The sequence below is a fragment of the Scophthalmus maximus genome, chromosome 8 (genome assembly GCF_022379125.1).
Source record: "Scophthalmus maximus strain ysfricsl-2021 chromosome 8, ASM2237912v1, whole genome shotgun sequence".
Taxonomy (NCBI): domain Eukaryota; kingdom Metazoa; phylum Chordata; class Actinopteri; order Pleuronectiformes; family Scophthalmidae; genus Scophthalmus; species Scophthalmus maximus.
Genome location: NC_061522.1, coordinates 2,354,640 through 2,365,292, shown reverse-complemented (window position 1 = coordinate 2,365,292; position 10,653 = coordinate 2,354,640). Strand labels below are relative to the sequence as shown.

At 47.8% G+C, this 10,653-nt stretch overlaps 1 non-coding gene across 1 annotated transcript; it reads right to left on the bottom strand.

Moving 5' to 3' along the window:
* Nucleotides 1–3,278: 3,278 nt before the first annotated feature.
* Nucleotides 3,279–3,384, bottom strand: LOC118313283. The gene has a single exon (XR_004794438.2). It is a non-coding gene; the product is annotated as a U6 spliceosomal RNA (small nuclear RNA).
* Nucleotides 3,385–10,653: the final 7,269 nt, after the last annotated feature.

Here is a 10,653-nt window from a genome sequence, read left to right as displayed (position 1 = left end):
ATCTCAACCCAACAGAGAAAAATAAAGTCGACGTAACCAAAAAGGCAGAAGCTAACAAGCGAATGCAAACATGACAAGTTAATAGTTTGAATAACAAAATGTGCAATTACAATAAAAAATAAAAAATAAGAAACAAAGTGAAATAAAACAGTGGAACTTTTAAACCTTAACACACCGTGAAGAAGCCGGGAGGCAAAATACATAGTTGTTACTGTAGAAGCAGCAGGCGAAGTGGTAGATGTGGTGGTAGACATAGGTAGGAACGTACAAAACATTGTTCACACAGGAGCCGTTTCTTTATGTATAGTTCTTTTCAATGAGTCCTCCTACAGTAGGTATATGACGTGACTCATGAGGATTTGTTTCTTTCAAAGATAAAAAGTTCCGTTTGCCGAAGAGAAGCCTGAGGAAGAGCCTTCATTGCCCTGGAAATGTCACAACTCCTTTAATGGGAACTTCTCTTTTCAAACATTGTCCAGGTATACGTTCTGGCTTCCGAAGTAGCGTGTTAAAGTATCGTGTTACCCTTTTTATTAAACTCTTTAATCAGTCTGTCGAACATGAGCATTTTTTGCTCCAGTTGCCACTCCACCGGGCCGAACAGCTTCAAATTGTTCCCATGCGTCCCTGTGGTTAACCCAACTACCACCCCTGCTTGTGAAGGCCACGGCCACACATGGTCATGTTGCTCAAACACTCACCTGGCTAGTTTGTCGCTCCCATAGTTGTTGTCCACAGATGTCTTCCTTAGTTTGCCACACAATTGCAGCCAACCACACATGGATTAACATTCCACTTTGCCATGTCCGTTCATCTGAGTCTGTTAAACGAATCGTTTGTGTCTTTGTCTCTGAGTTACCGTGAGCATGTGGCGGAGGGCGGCAGGTCACTTCCTGGTTCTGCTAAAGGCGTGGCCGAGAGGCTGAGGACACTTAAATGAAGCAACCAGCTGATTGGGCTAAACCATATTCTGCCATATCACGGGGAGGGGGGGGGGGAGGGGGGGTTGGGTTTAGTAGGTTTTGCTTGGTATTCAGTTGTAGTTGGCGGCCATCTTGTCTTCCCCTTGTGTATTATTTGTTTCTTTGTGAACAAAAGCTCCTTGTTCTGGCCGGAGGGAAAAAGGTTTAGTGTATAATGACCCTCATTGATTACCATCCGTTTTCCTGTAGGCGACCATTTTGTTTTCCCGGACACTTTGATAGAGAGCACATTGTGTGTTTTGGTAGTTAAACATCTACATCCGTCCTCTTTTGGGATCACTTTCAGGAACAGCGTCTGTAAGTACAGTTTTAATCAAATGCCTATGTTTGCCTCGATGTTGAAATCTTGTGTGCATGACTCAGTTAGTCCATGTTTTTGTCTCATGGGTTTTTCATTGCAGACCATGTGGGTTGTAATGTTAGTGGCTTTCCGCTAGCTGAATTATTAGCCATGTGTGTAAGATAGGCTTCATGAGAAAGGAAATACATGATGAATATGTATATTAACGAGGGTTATTATGCTCATTTTGCCTTTAATTTCTTTCTTTAGTTCAGTTTTACTCCCGTTCTCATGCTGTCAATACAAAGTGGTGTCGCTCTATAAAATCCATCATTCATTGACCACAGTGTGTTGAAGGAGTAACCTGTCTGTCTAGTTAAGGAAGCTCCTGTTTCCTCGCTGTGTCGCTACTGGGGCAATGACACGAAATCTACAAGAATAACTAAGAAAATAGAACAATTTTAAATTCATGGGGTATACATACTCACCATTTTTTGTTAGTTGCTCCTGATTTTTACATGTTGTTAAAGCAGTATGTAAAGCAGTGTGTATTATGTCGAAGAACTTATTTATTATAAATGAATTATGTTCATTTATGTATGAATCACCTGTGACAAAGAACCAATGTTTTTTTCGTCAACTCTGAATGAGTTAAATATAGTTCCATGAGTTGGACTCGACCACCGTGTGAGTTTCCACGTCTGCAACGTCGGTTGTTGCACAAAACGGTCCAGAATATTTGCGTTGAATTTTCAGACGCTGCCGGAAACCGGAAATGGAATCAGCGGTGCGCCACCATAAATTGTCCCTTGTCGGTTGCTCAGTTGGTTGTTGTTGCGGCAACTTAACCACCAGATGTTGCAAAAAAATGACACACTGGGGCTTTAGATGATAACACACCGTGTTCATGTCAACATGACATCGATTTCACTGAAACTTGATTTTGAATCATCGCTCCCTGCACAATCCACGACCCAACCCCAGAATCTATGAGCATCCATTCAACCGCAGGAGTCGACCTGAACGATGTTTGTGCGCGTCTGCTTCAACGAAATCGAGACGAGAGCGAGATCCAAGCGACGCGCGACATAGAACCTTTGCTGGCGCAGCTCTTCTCACCGGGCACGAGAACGGGTCTATAGAAATTGCTGCCGAGGTTTCCGTCCGAGCGTCACATCTTTTGCTTTGTGACACAGCGAGAGCCACTCTGCTCTTACATGGACGCTCCTGAGTCGGGCACATTTTGATAAACGCCGGCCCCTTGGCCTTTGTTGCACACTAATGCACCACGTCGTATTCTATTTTTTGGTAACATCTCAGGTGTGGAATCGCACACTTCCAAGCTCCTGGCGCCCGCAAAGTTGTCCCCTCTACATATTTAAACATCCGAAGCGGCTGCCCCGCCGAGTCTCACCGAACACAGATGCGAAGCTGGAAGAGACGAGAGATGAGGGGGGAATAAAATGCAACGTGATCTTCTTTGTTCGGTGTTAGACAAGTGATTCATGCGGGGGGCGGGGAGGGGAGGGGGGGGTTCGGCGCCGCTTCTCGAGTTTTCCTGGCATGTGAAGTTCTGAGAGAATTTTCAAAAACTCACTCTGCCAAACATTCCTCCAAAGAAATCCGCTGCTTCGTGTGTGTTTTTGCAACTATTGTGAAAAGTCCCGACTCTTTGCTGTTTGCTTCGTTGAACTACCGAGTCGCTTTAATTTGGCTGCAGCTTCAAATGAAAAGGTTCGTCTCGGGGCAAAATCCTGTGCAGCGTTTTGAAATGCACGGTTGGAAAATCCTACTGCAGAGATGTATGTTCCCCCCTCCGCCACATATTTATTTCCGCCACTCTGAAGTTGCGCTGCTTCGCTTTTCACTGCACTCGCGCTGAGCTCCCCAGAAACGATTCAAATGACCAATAAAAGACGGAGCGCTAGTTGAAATCAGCCAACACCAGCAGCCAAACTCCGAATAAATACCGTCATCTGGAGAACAACTCATCCATCCATCGTCTACCACTTTATCCATTTAAGGGTGGCTTCCCGAATGTGCGTGTCGTCCTTGCGCAGGGGCCATGCTATTCTTCTCTGTATCGTTCCAATTTTTGTATATTTGTTACCGTAGTAACAACTTTTGATGCAAATCGGATGCTTCAAAAAGTAAAGTCCGGTTGTTGTTGTTGTTTTAGTTGTTTGTCGCCGTCTTTCCAGTTCTCAGAAAGTTTTGTGTTTCACAACCGTGAATAACATTAAAGAGAGGAGTACTGGCGCCATGGGGGAGGATTCAGGGTGATCCCAGCGAGGGGAGTTCCGTGAAAGACTGAATCAGTTTGTTCTGAAATCCGGAACAAAGAAGAACAACGTTTCCTTTGGCCAAATCCCCTTTCCTCCGTTCTAAACGCAGGTCTTTTCAATTTTTTTTTAAGACACTACCGCGATTTGCATAAATCTATTTTTCCTTTCGCTTCCAACTTTCGTCGTCTTTTTCTTTTCTTTCCAATAAGCACCCCGGGCAACACGGAGGGAAAATAACGCGAGTTTCAGGCAACAAAAACAAAGTTTAACTGGGGAAACGACCAAGTGCGTAGTCCCGAAGCCTTATTCAACACACCATCGGCTCCCGATGGATTCAGCCGCCGCCGCCATCACGATACACAAGTTTTTTACACTGAGAGGAAACTTCCAGGCTGTCTGCAGGCGACACGACGGAGTGAAGCGCATTAAAGATTTCTCGGCCGTCTCCCGCCGCCCGAGCTGCGTTGTGCTGGATTTTTTTTTTACACGTCCGCTGTAAAAGTGGTGCTGCAGCCGAGAACGTGTGTCCTGCGTCCTGACACATCGCAGACTGAGAATAAAAGAATTGCTTGGGGGTTGTTGGGAGTTATATACATTTTGTGTATTTTTCTACTTTTAAGACTTTTGTTAGATCTGCTCTTAAAAAATATCTTTTCTATCCTGTGTGGTTTTGCCCCACTCTTACTTTTGCACTATTTAGAATTTATTTATTGTATTATATTACGTACCTTATTTTCTGTTTTTGTTTTTGTTTGTTTGAACTATTGCACCGTGGGTGGGAGACAAACGTTTTTTTTTCCAATTCCTCTGTATGTCTGGAACAACACTGCAGGAATTGACAATAAAGTTGACTTGACAACTCTAGACACTGTTTGACTTCCTGGACCCGGGAGGCTGAAGCTGATTGCACCGACCAGACAAGACAGAAGAAAGAAAAAAAAATCTTTAACTTCTTTTCTCAGTGAGGATGCGACCTTCCTCACTGCAATCTGAACTCGGCGGTCGCCTTTATCATTGTGCACAAGTGTTTGCTTGTCGTAACTCTGAGAGAGCGAGAGATCGAGACGGGGATAGGAGATGATGTTGCCCGTGTGTTGCCGGTTCTATTTCGGTGCCGGTCGGAGATCGCAGCTTGTTGGGAGGCGTGTGAGAGGAATCGGTATTGATTCGTCCTCTTGACTCTTCTCCCGATCAGTAGATCAGGATGCGATAGCGTCGCCCTGCTGAAGGCTACTCATCTGTACGGAAGAGTATCAGGGCCGGGCACAAGAAGAAAAGATGAGGGGGAAGATTTCTTTTTTTTAAATGTAACATTTCGAGAATAAAGTTGAACATTGTGACCCGGAAGCACTTTCCAGCAGCACCAAACAACCAGGGTGTTGATGTGTTGTTAGCCAGTTTGCTAAGCTAACGCTAGCCGCTAACCAAGTTGTAACGCTGCGATGTTATTATCAACAGGCTGAATCTGGGAGAGACGACGCGGCGACGACGGGTGTTCGCAGCATGAACGTCCACGTGTGTCCCGACACGATAACGTTCAATCGCAAACAACCGCGAATGATTTTTGAGAGCTAGCGTAGCTTCGCTAACGTCAGTTAACGCGGATGTGTGACAGCTGAACTGGAACAACGACACGGCCGTTTAGGGCTATTGCGACTTTAATCCCGACATTTCGACTTTATTGTGGAAATGTTAAATAAATGTAAAAAATCTTCCCCCTCATTTTTTTTCTCCTCTTCCGTACATCTTTGCTCGTGCGGGCGGTCGTTGGGATTTTTGTCCGTCTCTGTAAAACGGCAGACACATTAACCTCCTCGCTGGAGGTGATGATGATAAGTGATGATGATGATGATGATGAGCAGTGATGACAGCAGAAAGGATGAAGGGGATGGCAGAGGTTGGTGGTGGTGGTGTTAGTGGCAACGATAACAGAGATAAAACTGAGAGGGGTGATGATGAGGACGGTGATAAAAAACCAAGGGAGCAATGAGGAGCAGGAGGAGGAAAAGGAGAGCGGCGATGATGGAGTAATACTGATTAGGGATTAATGTCATGCCCAAACTCTGTAATCCCAGAGAATTGATTTGCTTTCATAACGATATAACTTTCACATTCGACATCATTGCTCGTGTGTCACGCGACACTAACTGCGAGAAGCTTCCCAACTTGTCCTGCCTTCGCGCATCGTTCGACGTCATTAATGATCATCAAGACAGAAAAAGAACAGTCATTTATGTTAAGACATCAGAACATAGAGATTATGACCATCATCTTTCTTTCTTCAATTCCTGCCCTGACATTGGGCTCATCGCACCGAGCGGTTGACTGTAAATCCATCCTGTGGTGCCACTTCTGGCAAGTGTTCCGCTCAGGGAAGTGTTTCTGGATCAGGTGTGAAGTCCAGTCGCGCTCTTTAATATTCACAATTCATTTTCTCGCTGCAGAGCGACCACTCGTCACAGTCGTGTGCTGGCGCTGTCGCAGTCCGGTCAAAAAGACTCAAACTATTTGTTCTCAGAACAGGGTGAGGGCCCACGAGAGCCTGCGGGAGAGTGGAGCGCCATCCCGCCCTGTCGGAGGGTTTCCCCTGGGAGTAGTAATCGGTTCGCGAGTCCACGTCTCGAGCAAACGTGTGTGCTGGCGTTGGGAAAAGGAGTTTGGAGTTAAAAAAAATAGAAGGGTGTACGTTTGGAATCAGCGCTCGCTGCCGACTGAGCATTAGCATTCCCATGAGAAGTTGTAATGGACTCACTTAGGGGAATGTTATATTACCCATCCCTATTCACATTTTTTGCATGAATCAGCAAATTGCGTTTACACTTGGGACGACGAATAGGAACTCTTTTCACCCTCCTGGTTCCCCAGGAAACAGGTGGAGAAGTGGATTCCCGGGAATCCTGCACGTTTCCTACAGAATTAAACACCAGCAGTGATGAAGATGATATTGTTATGAGGATAAGTAAATTGTCACATATTAGACTACGATGATGAAGATGATGACGACGACGGCAGTGCGAATGATGAAGAGTGTGGTGTGGTGATGTTTTACGACAGGGACAACAACGAGAACTAAGATGATAAGGTGGGTGATGATGATGGTGATGGTGATGAGGAAGAAGATGCAATATGAGGCAGTTATGGTAATGAGATGATGATGATAGGTAAAAGAAAGAGGATGGTGAAGTATATACAGACATGATGATGATGATGATGATGATGACTGAAACAGTACAGAGATTATTGCAGATGGTGACCGTGTCCCAACAGCTCCTATGAGCGCTGTAAAGAAAAGAAGAAAAAAAACTTGGCGCACTGTTCCAGCAGCAGCAGCCCTGCGGCGAATGGCTCTGGCCGCGCCGCTGTAACCCCGCACTGCCACGGCCGGATGAGTCACGCACCCGCGCGACGAGGTGATGAACAAACGATTTGTATCCCGCAGCTGGCAGAGAGACACATGGAGCCAGGGAGGGAGGGAGGGAGGGGGCATGAGATTGGAAATCTCACATGGAATCAAGCCGCTGGATCACCCACCGGCCGGCGGCGGCTCGCCTGTCACGGAGGATCAGTCGATCGTCCGTCATGTCTAAAAACGTGTGTTTGGCCTGTGTGTGTGTGTGTGTGGGGGGGGGGGTCTCGTGTCTGTGGTGAGGAGGGTGTGTTCCCCGCTCGACGCCTGGTCAGACCTGTGCGCGTAATCCCCATCGGTCGGTGCAGATGACGGCGAGTGCGAGCCGGGGGGGACCCGGAGCGTTGTGCGTCAGTGCGCAATGGAGAGGCGATAAATCAAACGGCTGCCGGAGAGCGCGCTGGTGTGGGGCGCCATCTCTCTGCCTCAACCCCCCCCCCCCCCCCCACAGCACCCCTCACCCCCTGGCTTTCTCATCTTCCCCCCATCTCCCTTTCCATCTCTCTCTCTCTCTCTCGCTCTCGCTGTCTCCAAGCGCGCACACTCCTGCTGCTGCTGCTGCTGCTGCTCAATGAGGTTTGTGTTGCAAGAATCAAAGAGTCTGAACACCCACCACCTCGTTCCTTATTAATTCAGCACCTATCGAAATAACCACTTTGCCTTTGACGTGCGGGAAATTGATCTAACTCGAGGCACTCGCGCACATACGCGCGCATCACCACTGCACACTACCCCTGCTTGTCTCGTTCAACAAACACACACACACGCACACACACACACACACACACACACACACACACACACACACACACACACACAGCAGCAGCTGCTGCCTTCCTCCGTGTTTTGGCACCGAGCAGCTCCAGCACCACCTGCCCCGCTCCGAGCGCATCAGTCCGGGATCTCCTGCTCGGCTGTGTGTGTGTGTGTGTGTGTGTGTGTGTGTGCGTGCACCAGCTGTGAGCGCTGCTGCACCGCCTGACTAGGAAACGTGAACGTCGTGAAGCAGTAATGAGACTGAACAGCTCGTTGTCCGTCATCTCCACGATGAGGATGGATGACTAAAACTATCAAGTCGACACACAGCCCAAGTCGCACCGGCAACAATTTGCCCCAAAGCTGTCCAGCCCCCTGCTCCCGTTTCATGTTTCCATCTGCTCGGACTCCCCTCGACAAGGATCCGGGACGAACCCCTCTGACTTGTCACATTACAACACGAGCAGAGACTCTTTGTTCATTGTCTTCTTTCCAAAATAAGCATTTTCTTTTGGGGGATTTGGCATTCCCCACAAGCGATGCGCGGACCACAGCCTCCTCCAACGTGGCAGCATGCGTGCGTCTCCGGTGCGCACACAGCACGCATCCCGGTGAACCCACAAGTGCACATACCAACCCCTCCATCCCCTCCACCCCAACACACACACACACACCCTTCAACAGCTGAGCCCCGTTGATGTTGTTGACTCGTCCTACCTTGATCGGGGTTCTCGGGATCTGGCAAAAGGAGGATCGCGGCAGCATGCGGCTGTGTACGGTCCGGTTCTGCGGCGGCGCGCACGGGAGAAAAGCGAGAGGAGTATTATCCCTGGACAGCTGCGGAGGTCCGTGCGTTCCACAGCAGAGAGAGAGAGAGAGAGGGAGAGAGAGGGATGGAGAGAGGGAGGGAGGGACGAGAGGAGGCTGACTGAAGAGAGAGAGAGAGAGAGAGAGAGAGAGGAGAGGGGGGGTGATGTTGAATTGGGGCAACAGCCGCTCCCGATTTCATGAGTGACATGAACCTGCAGGACACTTAAAGGAGAAAGAAAGAAACATAAAACACCACAGTGGCACATTTCAGAAATGTCTGCTTCGTGAGAAATGTCAAAGTGAGCCCCGTTTTAAATATCACGATGAAACTCCCACCGGGGGAACTTCAATTCACGGATCCGTGAATTCTGACCACCTCGTCTTAATTGTTCTAGTTCTTTTTTTATTATTGTCATTATTATTTTCCAACTCGTCATAATAATAAAGAAAAGGTTACTCGGGCTTAATGTTGCAGTTGCGGCTCAGTTTCCGGGTTCGATCTATAAACCACGGCTCTTATGGATGAACGCAGCGCGAGGGTTGTTGGCAACACATCTCGCAGACGCTGAGAAAATGGTGGGAGGAGGATGTCGCTGCTGCCTCCACGAGGTGGTAATTACATAATGTTTAGTCCCAGACAGTCGGTGACTGGTGTTCCGTTGGGGGGGGGGGGGGGGGGCACTCGCCGGCCTCATATCTCCCTCAATCACTTGTGCAACTTATTGCCTCCCCAATCGTGCAGCGGGCGCGCAGCTGCTTTCCAATCTGGGCACGTAGCAGCGCGCCTCCAAAGTGCGCGCCAGTGAGAACGGGCAGGCTGGCGCACGCGCGCGCAAACACACACACACAGACACACATATAGACACACACACACGCATACACACACACACACACACACACATATAGACACAGACACACACACATAGACACACACACCATTAGACAGGACAGGGGGGGACATGTGCAGCTGACGTCAGAGGCGGTCAACTTGAGAGGTATCGATTTGCTCCCGGGTAATTTGTGCATGAGAATTTTGGTGCGTATACGTGGACACTGGAACACACACACACACACACACACACACACACGGAGGCAGATGTCCACCATCAGCCACTGGGCGTCATTCTCTCGCATCTGAACACCCATCACGTGATCAAATGGAGCTCATTATCACTGGTGGGTGGATCACTACAGCTGTGGGTCAAGTTAAACTCAGCTTGTTAATATAGAGTATGAACTGAAAAAACGCCTCTCTTTTTTGAAAGATTTGCCTATAAATTATCTTGTCATCATCATGCAGATAGTTTTGGTTTTACTTGCACAGGTCTTTGCTAAGGTGCAACTGCCCGGGCGCCAAGAGGCCATTTTAACTCCCATGTGAATTGGTTTTGATTAACTCCAAATAAGTGAGATCATTTCCGCTACTATTAAGTTGTTCCTGCACCATCTTCTGTGGTCAATGCGGAAGTGCCGGAAGCCTGCATTCTCTGGAATGACCAGCAGAGGGCGACTCCCCTGGTTGCAATTGAAGTCTATGAGACGATGACTTCAGTAAACACTTTTCCTTTTATGGTTCAGTCTCTAGTTTTAAGTCACCATATGCGTTGGGGTGTGGATACAGCGTGATTGACAGTTTCTGTCATAAAAGCAGAAATGAAGCGTCTGGGAAAACATGCACTTGTTTCTCCCAAACGTTACAAGAGAGCAATAAAAAAAATGACAGTCAACCACCACCACGTTTTAAATGTGGCTTTCATTCGCGCCCATCTGTCATCATGTACGTTCCGCTTGTTGCGTAATTGCCTCGCATTTGTTTTGTTTTAGTCGGGGCAATAAGGCCGGAGAGGAGTTTCATGGCCTCTGCATTTGTCTTTTGATGGGGGGGGGGGCAATTTCCCAGCGCTTCCTGGCTGCAGCTGATAGATGAATGAAGAGGAGAGGCCGGACAGGCTCATGCACGATCCCCCGTGAGCCGGCTTATTAGACACTGTTCATCTCATCAGCTTCCTTCTATTTTACAACATGGTAAAAAAAAAAGTAATTATTCATTGCAGGTGTCAGCGTGAATATAACCGAGGATTTTCTCTTGGTTTAGTTTTAAACATCAGCTCCTAAGAACAAATGAGGAACATA